General features: G+C 40.5%; 1 protein-coding gene across 1 annotated transcript in view; it reads left to right on the top strand.

Annotated features, from left to right (window-relative positions):
* The window catches only part of mnd (minidiscs), a 288,168-nt gene that overhangs the window by 175,777 nt on the left and 95,416 nt on the right, over positions 1-16,975 (top strand). The gene's annotated exons all lie outside the window — the stretch shown is intronic.

Below are 16,975 nucleotides of genomic sequence, written 5' to 3' on the forward strand. Positions count from 1 at the left end.
TGTAGGATTCCAGCAAGATATAGCAGATATCATGGATCATGGGAGACTACTGGCAAAAACGAGTGCAATTGGACTAGACAAGAGTGACTGAATGGGTTGCCATATATCAAGAAAATAATGTTATTTGCTTTACGTCCCACTAACTACTTTTACGGTCTTCGGAGACGCCGAGGTGCCGGAATTTAGTCCCGCAGGAGTTCTTTTACGTGCAAGTAAATCTACCGACACGAGGCTGTCGTATTTGAGCACCTTCAAATGCCACCGGACTGAACCAGGATCGAACCTGCCAAGTTGGGGTTGGAAGGCCAGCGCCTTAACCGTCTGAACCACTCAGACCTGCTATCTAGAAAATAGATCTCAGAGAATTTGAGTAGGCGAAGTTTTATCTGACCCTGTAATAATTAAGAGGGGAATTCCTCAAGGCGGTATTATTGGACCTTTATGTTTTCTTATATACCCATACATAAATGATATGTAAAGGAGTGGAATCAGAAGTAAAGCTTTTTGCGGATGATGTTATTCTCTATAGACTAATATATAAGTTACAAGGTTGTGAGCAACTGCACGTGACCTCGATAATGTTGTGAGATGGACAGCGGGCAATGGTATGCTGATAAACGGAGTTAAGTCAGGTTGTGAGTTTCACAAATAGTAAAAGTCCTAATCACAAAAATGGCATTGTAAATAAAGGGTACAGGTCTCTGCACATGAGTATGAGGGTGTTTAGTAGGGGTTGTAATAAGGATGTAAAGGAGAGGGCATATAAGTCTCAGGTAAGACTCCAACGAGAGTATGGTTCCAGTGTATGCAACCCTCACCAGGATTACTTGATTCAAGAACTGTAAAAATCCAAAGAAAAGCAGCCTGATTTGTTCTGGGTGATTTCCGACAAAAGAGTAGCGTTACAAAAATGTTGCAAAGTTTGGGCTGGGAAGAATTAAGAAGAGAAAGAAGACGAGCTGTTCGACTAAGTGGTATGTTCCGAACTGTCGGCGGAGAGATGGCGTGGAATGACATTAGTAGACGAATAAGTTTGAGTGGGGTCTTTAAAAGTAGGAAACATCACAATATGAAGATAAATTTGGAATTCAAGAGGACAAATTGGGGCAAATATTCATTTATAGGAAGGGGTTTTAGGGACTCGAATAACTTGCCAAGGGAGATGCAATAAATTTCAAATCTCATTGAAATCATTTAAGGAAAGGCTAGGAAAACAACAGATAGGGAATCTGCCACCTGGGCGACTGCCCTAAATGCAGATCTGTATTGATTGATCGATTGATTGAACACTAACGGTAGTGTTATGTGATTAGTAAAATGCCCATCGAGATGACTGGAAAATTATGCAGGACTGCAGTTAGACACGCAGTGACACATGGCTCGAAATAATGGCCACCGGAAAAATAAGAAGCACGAAAACTACACCTTGCGCTACATATTAGGTGTCACTAGGAAAGACCACGTTCAAAATTAATGTGTGCTTGATAGGTTTAGGCAAATCTATGAAAGACTTCAACCGAGCTCCATAGCTGCAGTCGCTTAAGTGCGGCCAGTATCCAGTAATCGGGAGATAGTGGGTTCGAGCCCCACTGTCGACAGCCCTGAAGGTTTTCCGTGGTTTCTCATTTTCATACCAGGCAAATGTCGGGGCTGTACCTTAAATAAGGCCACGGCCGCTTCCTTCCACTTCCTAGGCCTTTCCTATCCCATCGTCGCCATGAGACGTATCTGTGTCGGTGCGACGTAAAGCAAATAGCAAAAAGAAAAGAAAAAAAGAAGACTTCAAGAAAAGCAGACTGCGATGGTACCTGCACGTTATGAGAAGAGAGCCTAAAGACATTCTCCTTTTCTTGCCCACACAACAAATCACGAGAACACGGGGGCGCCTCAGAAGTACGTGGAGGACGACGGTCGGAAAAATATCTGAAGTCAAATAATCTAATCGCTGACATGATACTGAACGGAACCTCCTGGAGAAATATGAGGATCGATCCCGTTTATGGATAAACAAACAAACAAACAAACAAACCCCGTTGCTCCGATGGGCCTTGGTCTACCAAGCGAATGCTGCTCAATCCAAAGGACTGCAGTTTAACGAGGTGACGCATGGTCAGTGCGACGAATCCTCTTGGCCATTATTCTTGGTTTTCTGGACCACGGTCAGTATATCACCGTCAGATGGCTCCTCAATCGTAATCACGTAACTTAAGGCCATTTTTTTTAAAAACAAATTGCTTTACGTCGCACCGACCCAGAACTTACGGTGGCCATGGGTGTAGGAGTGGGAAGGAAGGGACCGTGGCCTTAATTAAGGTACAGCCTGATGTGAAAATGGGGAAACCATGGAAAACAATGTTCAGGGCTGCCGACGGTGGGGTTCGAACCCACTATTTCCCGAATGCAAGCTGATAGGGTGACTATTTTTGAACAAAATAAGGGAGATTTCCTTATTCTTGGCCAAAAATAAGGGAGATTTAGAACACGGCAAAATTTCACACACGCGCACACACAAAAGAAAGCAATGCAGTCTTTGTAAAATAAGAAATAACTTTATTTTATACTTTAATTAATAAAATCTAAATAACCTCGTATATTGTAACAGATTTTGCTTCAGACAGCAGTTTGCTATCACTTTTTGGAAATTCTCAAAATTCAGTTCATGGAACTTGCAGTTCTGATTTGATCAGCTGTGTACTGCTCCTATTCCTGTCATCTGTCCACTTGTTATTCATAAGATAAAATACTCTCCATGAGTATTACGACCTGGTACGCTCATAACATAGCCTACCATCTTTCCCAAGTTTCCGGAAGTTATATTGCTCGATTTTAAGCTGCTGTAAACCGCCACCCGTTTCTGGCTATCGTTACTCTTTAAAGACACAGCACATGTCATTGCATCCTTACAACTACGAAATTCTTCATACAATTCCTCTTCATTTACACAATCCAGTTGGATACACTCCACAACGTTATGTATGTCATTGAATCTTAATTCCCTTATAAGACGTGGTGGTATTAAACACTTTACTGAGAACAGTAGCTAACATTTTGTGAGTAGCGCTACCGAAGTATATATCTTTAATTCTCTGTCCAACTTTACTAATAAGTAACTGTACTGCTTCATGTGAGTCCATAATACTAAGATCAGAATTCTCCAAATATTTTGCTGTTTGAATGAAAAAGTTCACAAAGAAACTAATATGAGCCTCAACAATTGTTTCTACTTATGGATTTTCATTGTTGAAATATAGTTTCAAAACGTTTGGACAGTCTGAATCATCTATGCTTTTAAAATAGCTGTTTATAGGCTCCCAATTTTTTAAAAGCCTTTCTTCGGTAGGCGTAAGAGATAACCATCTAGTACTTACATGACAAAGGATTTCAGTCCATTCAGCATAAACAAATTCAAAAAATGAGCTTGATGTTTCCCTTCGTTTAGCAGAACAGGAACAGTGACTATAAATCTTTAACACTAACACTTCAATATCTACATAATCTAAACAATTACATGCACGTTTCATTCCATTATGAAGCACATGGTTAGAACACCTGGCTTTAAGGATTTTTCCGTCCTCATTACTTAAGTTTCATGACTGAATAATTCACATAGGCACCATCAGCATAGTATGATTATATATTACCGATACTCAAATTGTTTGACTTTAATGAGTTAATTGATAACCTATGGACATAAATTGCACTTTCTGCTACCTGTTATATGAAATTCAAAAATTTGGTTTGGATTAAGGGATCAGAATATCGCACTACAACATTTTCCTTTTTAGATGATTGGAGCCATCTGTTGCTAAAGAAAAGTACGTGCTACATTTTAAAGGGTAATTTAACACTTCTAAAAATTAGCCCCAAGAAGTGTAAATTAATACGTTCTTTACAGCCAATTCAGCCTTTGTTCGTCCAAAAGAGATTTTTTTTCTTTTTGTACATATCCGATTCGCTGAACACATTTTTTGAAAGTTTGATCGCACAGTCCATGCTCCTGTAGCTGAGATTGTGTCGTACTGTGTGGTAAACTAATGGAAGTTCACCAGCAATAGGTCACTATTCCAGGTCGAAATCTTAGACGAAGTGCTGACATCTTTTACTTTGCATTTGTGACCTGCAAGAAATCACAAGAAGTTAACTTAGAAATGCCAGTTTACCTAATTAGAACAATTTACGCACTGAAGAACAAGATATAACATTTCAGAATAAATTCAGCCTTTGTTCGTCCAAAACAGGATTACCTGATTCAAGAATTGGAAAAAATCCAAAGAAAAGCAGCTCGATTTGTTCTGGGTGATTTCCGAAAAAAGAGTAGCGTTACAAAAATGTTGCAAAGTTTGGGTTGGGAAGAATTGAGAGAAAGAAGAAGAGCTGCTCGACTAAGTGGGATGTTCCGAGCTGTCAGCGGAGAGATGGCGTGGAATGACATTAGTAGACGAATAAGTTTGAGTGGCAAGAGGACAAACTGGGGCAAATATTAATTTATAGGAAGGGGAGTTAGGGATTGGAATAACTTACCAAGGGAGACGTTCAATAAATTTCCAATTTCTTTGAAATCATTTAGGAAAAGTCTAGGAAATCAACAGATAGGGAATCTGCCACCTGGGCGACTGCCCTAAATGCAGATCAGTATTGATTGATTGATTGATGATTGATTGAATTTATTACCTGCAGCATGATGCATAATTCGTCATGCCTACAGTGTTCATGTGCTGTATACAGTCGTTCTTGCCGCCATGTGCGATGCTAAACTCACGTTTGCAGATCGAACACTTTATAAACATTAGACTGTGCAGGTCCAATCCAGGAATAGGCGTATACACTTTCCCATTTCGAAAGATATGTACCCATATACTTAATTTTCCTTTTTGGTGGCGTTTTAGCTTCGCCATCACTGCCAATTATTGTATTATAAACACTTGCCCTATACGGCTCACAGGTAATGTGGAGTAAAACCACTAAAACCAAACCACGCCAACGGAAAAGAAAGAAAGAAAGAAAGTGTTCATTGGTTTAACAGACAAGAAGATTTAAACTCTTTGGATGGTCATCTGTAAACGAGATAATCGATAGAAAAACCTCGATATAGAATCAGTTGTCTGCTCTCGAACGTTTAAACGAATTGCGACCGTGTGCGCAAAATTTAAATGACTGAAACAATGATTTTACCTAACGAAAAAATACGGAGAAATTCACCCCAAGATACAGAAAATACAGGAGCCGGGAGATTGTGAAAAATGAGGGTCAAATATGGGAGATGCCGGGGAAATGCGGGAGAGTTGGCCACCCTACAAGGCGATAGCTACGTGACCCAAACCAAACAGCCTCCTGCTCGGTCACAGTTGTTTCGTTCCCATTCCTAGCCCTGCCCTATGCCATTGTCGTCACAAGACCTGCCTCTGTTGGTGCTACGTAAAACTCATAGCAAAAAATAAAATTAAAAAATCGCGGGTAGAAAACAGTTATTAGAAATAAATATTTGACTCTTGAAGGAATAAATAATTGTAGACAATTTCGAGTTTGATACGAGCCAGATCCGTGGTCTGCGGATAGGAGAAAACGCCTCTCTCATTTTCTGCCAGTTTAAATAGACACCGACCGAAACGCCAAAATTATACCCTTTAAAGGTGTTTTTGAGCGTGTCTGTAAATCTACTGGTATAGTGTCTGTTGCATTCTAGCCCTCTTGAATGGTAACTTGCTTTACAGAGATGTGATCCTACAACCTGCGATATATTTAGCGAGTGTCTGACTACTTAAAAAGATTCAATATTTAAGAAAATGTATTGATTTGATCCACCTATTCACTGTCATAATTATCAGTTCATTTTACACTCCTAGGACATGATTCGGCTCTTCTTATTTGAGGCATCTTCATCTAATTACGTTACGTAGTGACGACTGTGCTGATTATTCTCTTAAGAGGAGAAAAAAAAAATATATTTTTTTACAATTGGCTTTACGTCGCACAGACACCGATAGGTCTTAATGGCGACGAAGGGATAGGAAAGGTCTAGGAGTGGGAAGGAATCGGCCGTGGCCTTAATTAAGCTACAGCCCTACATTTGTCTGGTGTGAAAATGGGAAACCACGGAAAACCATCTTCAGGGCTGCCGACAGTGGGGTTCGAACCCACAATCTCCCGGATGCAAGCTCACAGCCGAGTGCCCGTAACCCCACAGCCAACTCGCCCGGTAGATTACTATTTCTTCAAATGTTAATCTAAGGGCTGCCTGGCAGAGATGGTAAAGGCATGCTCGGTTCACCCGGAAGGACATGTGTTCGATTCCCCGTCAGAAGTCGAAAAATTTAAGAAACTAGTTTTCCACTTCCGGAGGTGCATATGGTCCTGAGATTCACTCACCCTACACCAAAAATGAGAACGAGGTTAATTCCTGGGGACAAACGCGGCCGGGCGTACAGCTATTATAACCACTCTACCCCACCAAGTGCTGAGGTTACGGATAGTGGAAGCCTTTACCTTCCATCACTCCCAGGGCCTTCATGGCCTGTATGGAGACGACTTGCTGGCCTTCCTACTTAATGTTAATCTAAGATGGAAGAGAAAGAAGACCTATCCTGGGCAGAATCAGCTTATCAGTCAAAGAAAGCGAAAGAATGAGAGAGATTAACATTTACGACCCCCTACGTATCGCAAACATCTTTTCGACTGGTCGAAAGAAAACTGTTCTTGCAAGGGACATCTGATTAGAAATACGAGTTTTAACTTACACAAACAATTGGAAGCAGGGCGAGACTCGGCTGGCGTCTCAGTCACCATACCACACCAATTTACAAGTTTTAGTACTTGGAAACGGGCCAACTACACTTCGCAGTCGGTCAAAAAGTTCAGTGCCAGTTTCGAAACTTCGGAACAATAGCCAAACAGCTAAGCTTGGAACTTCAGGGAAATACTGGCAGTGAGGTCAGTCATGTGTCACCTGATTTGATTACACATAGTTTACGTGCTAGATCTTCATTTTACCGGGTGATTTAAAAGGCTGCGCAGAAACTGCTAGTTGCTTTTGGTAGTATGTGCCAGAGTTTACTGCGCCAGTGTTATTGCCTGCAATGAATGTGATGGGCGACTGTCAACTTGTAAACTACTTCACGGTGTGCACAAACGACTATCACTCTTTATTGAGTATCTGTTCTGAATTCTTTACAACAGTTTGGAAACGTAAATTGTCCGTCCGGATCCGTGGCTGAATGGTCAACTTAGTGGCCTTCGTTTCAGAGGGCCTCGGGTTCGTTTCCCGACCGGGTCGGGGATTTTAACTTCACGTGGTTAATTTTCTAGCTTAGGAACTGGGTTTTTGTATTCGTCTTAATACATATCTCTTCATCTACACACTGTTCAGGTTCATAGCTAAATGATTGTCATGCTGGTCTTGGGTTCAAGGGGTGCTGGGGTTGAATCCCGGCAGGGTCGGGGATTTTATCTTTAATTACTTACGGTAATTCCTCTGGCTCGGGGCTCGGGTGTTTGTGCAGTCTTCAGCATTACATTTCAGGTAGGGTCCCATCCTCACAGATGCGCATGTTGCATATACGGCATCAGCTCAAAAGACCTGTATTATTATTATTATTATTATTATTATTATTATTATTATTATTATTATTATTACTAGCAAATGTACCCGTGCTTCGCTACGGTGTTCTACATTGTATACGGATATCGACGTAAATACTGTGCGTGCAGCAAATGAGATTGTTTTAAAATTGCATGTCTCTTAGCCTTATCCGAGAAATAGCATGGGGAGGTTCACATACGTTGTTTCCAATGTAAAGTGAGGGTTGCGGAGTTGTGATGATAACGCCAGGCTCACTTGCCACTGCCATTCACAATCGAGTTGGCAAGTTTACATTATAATTGCAGGCCCCAATGCCTACTGCGCGGTCACAATCGATTTGGGGAGTTTTAGTTACAATGGCAGACCCATTTCCTACTTTCAGACAGGTTACAGTTGAGGAGTTTTTATTATAATACCAGGCAACTTCCCTACCACCAGTCAAAATTGAGTTGTGCAGTTATCATTATAATGACAGTCCCTTTTTACTGCTGCTAGCCAGCTTACTGCCAGTCACACGGAATTAGTGAGTTTCCATGAAAATAGCAGGCCACTATGCCTAATGCTAGTCAAATTTTAGATTGGAACATTTGTTTATAATGGCGGGCACCCTGGCCTAGAGCCAAACGCAACAGAGTAGGGGAATTTCGAACAAAACTGCATGATCCCTTGCCTTCTGCAAGACAAATCGAAAAGTGAATTATTCATTAAAATGGTAGGCCCTCCTTACTAATGCCAGTTACACAGGAGTTGGAGAAGGACCCCATTCCTACTGCCAGCAGTCAAAGTCGGTGTAGGGAGTACTGATTACAATGGCAGACACATCCTTTCTCGATCGCTACAAATCGACATCAATGAATATATACAGATGGACATACGAAAGTATATGAATGCTTACAATATTGCAGACCTTCATTTACAGTATAACTGCTGCTAAACGGTACGTCATATCGACAAAGGATTGTACCGTAAGGCGCAGTGTTTAGCGATCTAAATGGCTGGTCCTATGATATTTTCTCGCATCTAATCTATTCATGGGTCAGATTGAATCAGAAACGTTGAATAGGTTGAAATTTGTGTAAGATTATCTTACATTGCATTACTTTTCGGATAATTATGTGACATAGCATTTGGCTCACATATGGGTACTGGGTGGGCGAATGTTCGTGTAGAGTTTGATCATACTATCTTTCCTGTAAGTGATTGAAATGATGCACATGAGAAGAAAAGGTTTAGAAATTAATTTCCATTAAGGCAGGTAGATTTCCATTAAGTTTGGTTGTGTGTATTTTGAGGGAGTGCAAAATCACGGTTTCGGTTTCGTATAAACCCCCAATTAGTTCAGGGATTTAGAAACAATATTTGCCCTAAAACCTCCCCAAAGGATAGGTGGATTCTAAATATGAAGTTTGGTGGAAATATATATTTACTTTTCAAGTTATAGAAGGACAGACAAACAGACAAACAGACAAACAAACAGACAAACAGACACCAAAGCTAAAAATGATGCAGATGGTCATTATTACACCTGAAACGGATAACTGTACGGAAATTTCGCCAAAATAATCAGTGTACAGACACACAGTTTGCGCTAAAACCTACCCAAGGACAGGTGGATTCTAAATATGAAGTTTGGTGGAAATATATCCAGTAGTTTTCAAGTTATAGAAGGACAGACAAACAGACAAACAAACAGACAGACAGACACCAAAGCTAAAAATGATGCAGATGGTCATTATTACACCTGAAACGGATAACTGTACAGAAATTTCGCCAAAATAATCAATGTACAGACACACGGTCGTTACGATTTTATTTATATAGATGACGGATAAGCATGAGCACGTTGAAAAGTGCAGACTTCCACTTCGAGATTCATATCTCCTAAACGGTTTATGATATTAAGAAACGGTTTGCGCCATCAGACGCCGCATTTATCGCTCTGCATGTTTGTTTCTAAACCATTTCCTCGTAACTCCCATATTAAGGGGGTAAATTGAGTTCAAATTTTGAATAGGGTGAAATTTGGGTGCATTTTTAACATTTTACATTACATTTTGCCTACTTATGTATAAGCTAGAATCATGAAATTTGGTACACATATGTCCCTTAATCGTGCCAATGTGCGCACATAACGTGATGATCCTATCATTGTTATAAGTGTGTCAAAAAATAAAATATACTTGTAAAAATCACCAAATTTACGAACAATCCAGAAATACGGCCAAATTTAACGTATAAGGGAGAGAGATACGACAAAATGTCACAGGACCAAAGTTGTAGATCACTCCAAATTGAAACGGACATTGTGTCATCCGTTTTGTGATACGACTTACCGTTTAGCCAAAAAATAGCTCAGAAGGAATGTCTGCACAGTCATTAAAATTGCCTCCATATTTCGATATCCTTGGGGGTAAAAAGTGAAAAATTTGAACATCTTGGAATTTTCCCGTCGGTTAGGGTTCAAAAGCTATAATTTCACCAAATTTCAATTGTCTACCTCGTCTTGCAGGTTGTGCCGCCATCTTGATTTGGGGGGATGGGGGATAAAAATGAGGAAATTCCCGAAAATTTTTAAGCCCACGAAACCTATAGGTTATCGTTTTGGATATACTATACGACTGTGTTCTTATACTGAGCCCAAAATTTGAGCCCCCCCAGTGTGCCCCCTTCAGGGAATTTTGAGAATTTCCGATTTTTCTAGGGATCCTGGGGTCATCAGTTTCCCTCGTACCAAGTTTCAAATTTCTGAGATTTCTGGAAGTGCCTCATTAATTCACGTCTTTTTTCATTTTTAAATATTTATATATACATCGCTCCAGCCCGACTTGCTTTTATATATATAGATAGATGACGGATACGCACGAGCACGTTGAAAAGTGCAGACTTCCACTTCGAGATTCATATCTCCTAAACGGTTTATGATATTAAGAAACGGTTTGCGCCATCAGACGCCGCATTTATCGCTCTGCATGTTTGTTTCTAAACCATTTCCTCGTAACTCCCATATTAAGGGGGTAAATTGAGTTCAAATTTTGAATAGGGTGAAATTTGGGTGCATTTTTAACATTTTACATTACATTTTGCCTACTTATGTATAAGCTAGAATCATGAAATTTGGTACACATATGTCCCTTAATCGTGCCAATGTGCGCACACAACGTGATGATCCTATCATTGTTATAAGTATGTCAAAAAATAAAATATACTTGTAAAAATCACCAAATTTACGAACAGTCCAGAAATACGGCCAAATTTAACGTATAAGGGAGAGAGAGATACGACAAAATGTCACAGGACCAAAGTTGTAGATCACTCCGAATTGAAGCGACATTGTGTCATCCGTTTTGTGATACGACTTACCGTTTAGCCAAAAAATAGCTCAGAAGGAATGTCTGCACAGTCATTAAAATTGCCTCCATATTTCGATATCCTTGGGGGTAAAAAGTGAAAAATTTGAACATCTTGGAATTTTCCCGTCGGTTAGGGTTCAAAAGCTATAATTTCACCAAATTTCAATTGTCTGCCGGCCCCGTGGTGTAGGGGTAGCGTGCCTGCCTCTTATCCGGAGGCCCCGGGTTCGATTCCCGGCCAGGTCAGGGATTTTTACCTGGACCTGAGGGCTGGTTCGAGGTCCACTCAGCCTACGTGATTAGAATTGAGGAGCTATCTGACGGTGAGATGGCGGCCCCGGTCTAGAAAGCCAAGAATAACGGCCGAGAGGATTCGCCGTGCTGACCACACGACACCTCGTAATCTGCAGGCCTTCGGGCTGAGCAGCGGTCGCTTGGTAGGCCAAGGCCCTTCAAGGGCTGTAGTGCCATGGGGTTTTTTTTTTCAATTGTCTACCTCGTCTCGCAGGTTGTGCCGCCATCTTGATTTGGGGGGATGGGGGATAAAAATGAGGAAATTCCCGAAAATTTTTAAGCCCACGAAACCTATAGGTTATCGTTTTGGATATACTATACGACTGTGTTCTTATACTGAGCCCAAAATTTGAGCCCCCCTGGCGTGCCCCCTTCAGGGAATTTTGAGAATTTCCGATTTTTCTAGGGATCCTGGGGTCATCAGTTTCCCTCGTACCAAGTTTCAAATTTCTGAGATTTCTGGAAGTGCCTCATTAATTCACGTCTTTTTTCATTTTTAAATATTTATATATACATCGCTCCAGCCCGACTTGCTTTTATATATATAGATTATTATTATTATTATTATTATTATTATTATTATTATTATTATTATTATTATTATTATTATTATTATTATTTGCGAAAAAGCCCATTAAGACAGCGCAAAGTACTTAGAGGCGTGCATTTGCCTTCCTTTATTCCCATATTTCTTTCAATCTTTTACTGTGGGGTTAATTTCGGTCTTCAGACTAGGTTATCTCAGTTTTCTTCTTTGGTCTTTCCTCTTGGTCAACTTGCCGTTCGTGAATTTTGGATATGAAGATTACCGTGTTTACGACATCTGCGGGTGTAATTCCTGTCTGTTTCAGGCCTGTTTAATTTTTGGCTTTTCTCCTGTTTGCGTAGAATTCGACTATTTGTTTTGTAAGTCTGTCTGGATGCATTCTTTTAATATGTCAATAGAATCTTAACCTGCGTTTTCTGTATTGTTTGATTTCCTGTCCGTCGTTGATTCGGTATTGTCCGTCGGCGAGTTTTGGGCCTAGAATTTTTCTTATGATTTTGCGTTCCTTTTTCTCACTGTTTCCAATGTCTGCCTTTCTGGTCAAAATAAGCGCTTCTGACCCATAAAGACATTCTGACTTAGTGACTGTACTGTAATGTCTTAGTTTTGTGTGCTTTGAGATACTTGTTGTTGTTGTTGTTGTTGTAAATAGTCGGTATGCGTTTCCATATTTTGGAATCTGATTTCACTGGATTTTGTTTAGAGTTCAATTTCCTGAATTGTTGGTGAATTATTATTATTATTATTATTATTATTATTATTATTATTATTATTATTATTATTATTATTATTATTAGAGACGCCGGGGTGTTGTAATTTTGCCCTGGAGGGGCTGTTTAACGTGTCGGTGTTCATTCTCTCTCTCTCTCTATTCTCTTTTACAGACCCGGCAGGCAACGGAGTATGCTGGTCGTTGAAACCTATTCGCGGGAAGCGTTCGAAGTTCTACGTGGTTCTACCGTCTGAAATTGACTGTCAATGTTTACCGTAAGCCAGGGCCTCTCAGGGTGCATTCGCTTGGTGCATGCACTGTGCACGGTGCAAAAGACGACTGCGCTTGGTTGACCAGAGTGCAGCCCCCACTCCTCGATTTGGAGCAATAGCGCTGTCTCTCTCTTGCCCCACGCCTGTCTCGCTCGGTCTCCCTGTCTCCCTCTTCCTCACTTGCTCCGTGGCGTTCCAAATCCGAGCCGAGTTGAGACGAGTTGAGCCGAGCTTAGCCGAGTAGCCCAGAGACGAAGCGTTGGTCCGAGTCGAGCCGAGCGGGAGCGATGCGCAGTGCACGGAGCTCTTGCGCCTCCATTTGCACGCGTGAGATTTTGGGCGTTTGAGGCCCGGTTGTATAAAGACATCTGACTGGAGATCAATTAAGAACTTAGTTCTGAAAATGAACTGAGATTACAACTTCATCGCGTTGTATAAAACTGAACTCGGTTTACACATGTGTAGTTCAAATGTAATCGGAGTTCAAAAAATTGGACGTGGCAACACCGCAAAACAAATGAAATACGAAATAGCTCGGCCCGTTGGATAATACTTAAATAGTGGGATTGAGCTGGCCGTGACTGTCAACAAATGAAATACGAAATTGCCGTGACTGTCGAAGAAGGAGAAGAAGATAATATTGTAATCTCGCGAAGTAAACATGGAAGGAACTTCACACAGAAAGAAAAGGGCGATCTGGTGGATATTGTACTATCAAGGTACAAACATATAATATAAAATAAAAGAACCTATATGGTGACATCAAAATTGAAAGAGAAAGCCGTTGACTTGTCAATGTTAAAGAGCTCTCCAACAACCATTTGAAAACTTACTGTAGCATAAAACCTAAGAGTTGTTAGGAACATACACATGGGTGACAGGGGATAATTTATTTAACTAGGTTTTTGTAGTGTGTCCCTTAACTTTAGTTCCAGTCGTTCCACAACATCTTTCGATAAACGAAATCTTATTTTGAACATTTCACACAATTCATTAATCGGATTCCGTCTGTGCCGAAAGACGCGAGGAGCTCGTAAAATCAACTCTTCATCAGACGAAAAGTCGGAATAATCTGACATCCCTGCTAAAGAAAATATATATGCTTTGTTTTGTAAACTTGAAACATAATAGAAAACTAAGTAAGAACATGTTGGTATAGCAGTAGGCTATTGTTTATATGATATTCACATAACCTCACTTCTGAAAAAATCGAGCGATCTTTAGCATTATTTTACTAGCATTCAATATATTTATAACGCACCTCGATATTATTAAGGTACGGTATTCTTACGCGTATACGATACAAGGAAACACTTCTCAAGTCTTCAGGTCTAGTTCAATGTTTAATATGAATGATAATGATCTAAGTTCAAGGAGATTAACCGACGAATATTCGGCAGTCAAATCTGAACTTAGATCAAGACGAGATGATCTTAGGTTAGCGTTTATACAACGGAAAATCGAAGTTCAACTTGACTGGCAGCCATTTTTCCTCTTTAAACTCAGATCAAAAGTTTTATACAACCGGGCCTGAGAGGCCCTGCCGTAAGCGCTCAAATGGTAAATCTTCCAGTGTCCTTCACGGCATGAAATGAGGAACACGCGTAGTTCGTGGCGCCACAGGCTGTCGGCAGCTCACGTATTGTAAAGAGTATTTGCTGTAAACATTTCCAGAAGTTCACGTCCATTGCGTTCATTCTTCTCCCCTCTGTCCACGGCAGTAGCTTTGCGCCCAGGTAGCATTAAGTTCGTTTCCAGACACTGGAACTGCGTACATTCAGCCTCAGGTAACACAGTTGAGAAGAGATGTGGGTTCAAGTCCCACTTATTCATAATAAATAGTCTTCCCTAGTTTCCCACTTACACTGCTAACATACAGTATGACTGCTTCCTTCCCTCTCCTTCAGTACACGAGCTGGTTGTTGTCAGACTTACTTGACCCACTTTACCGAGCGAGTCGGCCGTGCAGTTAGGGTCGCGAAGTTGTGAGCTTGCGTTCGGGAGATGGCGGGTTCGAGTCCCACCGTCGACAGTTCTGAAAATGGCTTTCCGTGGTTCTTTAATTTCCACACCAGGCCAGTACTGGGGCTGTACCTTAATTAAGGCCACGGCCGTTACCATCCCAATCCTAGCAATTTCCCATCCTCGCGTCGCCGAAAATCTTCGATGTGTTAGTACGACGTTACCCCACTAGTAAAAAAAACCCGTAATTATTTCAAACCTGAAAGGTTCAGAAATAAAAGTTAACTATGAATTCGACTTATATACTATCACACAACTTACTTAACCAAAATCACGAAATTGAAAACGATGCCCATATTTCCAGTGGCTGGAAGGACAGAAGAACATTGTTATTGGTTTTAACGTTCCACCAACTACTTTCACGGTTTTCGGAGACACCGAGGTGTCGGAATTTTGTCCCGAAGGAGTTCTTTTACATGTCATTAAATTTATAGACATAAGGCTGATATATTTGAGCACCCTTAGATACCACCGAACTGAGCCAGGATCGAACCTGCCAATTTGGGCTCGGAAGGCCAGCGCGCCCGAGCTACTCAGCCCGACGACAAAATAATATTGTATCATTAACACCATAAAACTGTAGGCTGCATGGAATTTCATCATAAAGAATACTTTAAAAATGATCGGTCATAACTAGACCTCGGATTTTTAGGTGCTTTTTATTTTATTTTAGACCTTGTTTTAGTTTAGGGAGCTTCAATTTTACGTGTTTTAAATTTCATCATATATCATTTGTAGTTTGCTAAATTGATAACTCTTTAGGGTGAAATATCAGAGGTGGTGATTTTTTTAATTTTTTTTTTTTTGTTTGCAAGATGCTTTACGTCGCACTGACAGATAGGTCTTATGGCGACGATGAGACAGGAAGGTGCTAGGAGTGGGAAGGAAGCGGCCGTGGCCTTAATTAAGGTACAGCCCCAGCAGTTGCCAGGTGTGAAAATGAGAAACCACGGAAAACCATCTTCAGGGCTGCCGACAGTGCGGTTCGAACCCACTATCTCCCGAATACTGGACACTGGCCGCACTTAAGCGACTGCAGCTATCGAGCTCAGTGATTGTTTTAAGAGGAAGTACAACTAGGCAATCATCCTCTATATAACACTAATCGGAGAGGAAAAAATGGAAGGGATCAGACACTTCGAAAAATTAAGATATCGGCCAAAGAAAGACAAGGGCCACGAATGGCGTGAAAATGAAAGACTCGCTAGGCCTCGATACTTAATACCGTCGGGGTGAGAAAAGAACAGTTGTTTACAAAGGGAGGTCGAATAGGATATATGAAAGTGAGGAGCCTGGCACAAGTAACTGGAAGTAATGCTAGGACTCAGCTAAGGACCCCGTAGTCGCCAACCCACGCTCCAAAGTTCAGAGGCCCTGGGGGCCCTATTAGTCGCCTCTTACGACACGCAGGGGATACCGTGGGTGTTATTCTACCGCCCCTACTCACAGGGGGATGAAATATAAAAGTGTGTTCAATCACCTCTTTGCTACAAACGTCACATAATATAATTTGACCATCCAATGTAAAATGGGGAAACTCCTGTAAACTTCAAGACGAACTTGCAAGCTGACATTACCTTATTTTCGGCAAGTCAGTGGACACTTGTGACCCAAACTAGGGACGGTTCTTAAGGACTTCCGGGGAGTATAGTTTACAGTTTACCTATCTTAAGATGTTTTTTAATAAAGTATTTCATGACGTACTGCTAAAGATAGTTATGAGTTGACAATTGTTTTAGTTTCTCGGAATAAATTTAAAACATTTTAAATCGACTTAAGGATGAAAAATAGGAATTATAGGAATTTAGGTTCTAACGTCATTTTAGGCAGTTTTGGGTATTATAGGACAACCTTGAACTATAAATACATGAAACGTGTAAATACAACTTAATTTTAAATTATCTCTTAAGGTACAAAATAGGTTTTTGCCTAAAATCCGAGGTCTAGTTATAACATCACACACACATTATTATTATTATTATTATTATTATTATTATTATTATTATTATTATTACGGGGATACCCGTGGAATGCAGAGGTGAAAGAAGGTGCGGGCTGGAATGGTTCTAACTACAAGGCCGAAAGATTAATTAAAATTTAAATAAAGGTTATATTTTCAATATACAACAAGATTTAACAAATTTTCACTATGTGAAATAACAATGAAAAATGAGGTACAATTATAACTTAACAAACGAAAGC

The sequence above is a fragment of the Anabrus simplex genome, chromosome 7, assembly GCF_040414725.1.
Source record: "Anabrus simplex isolate iqAnaSimp1 chromosome 7, ASM4041472v1, whole genome shotgun sequence".
Classification (NCBI taxonomy): Eukaryota; Metazoa; Arthropoda; class Insecta; order Orthoptera; family Tettigoniidae; genus Anabrus; species Anabrus simplex.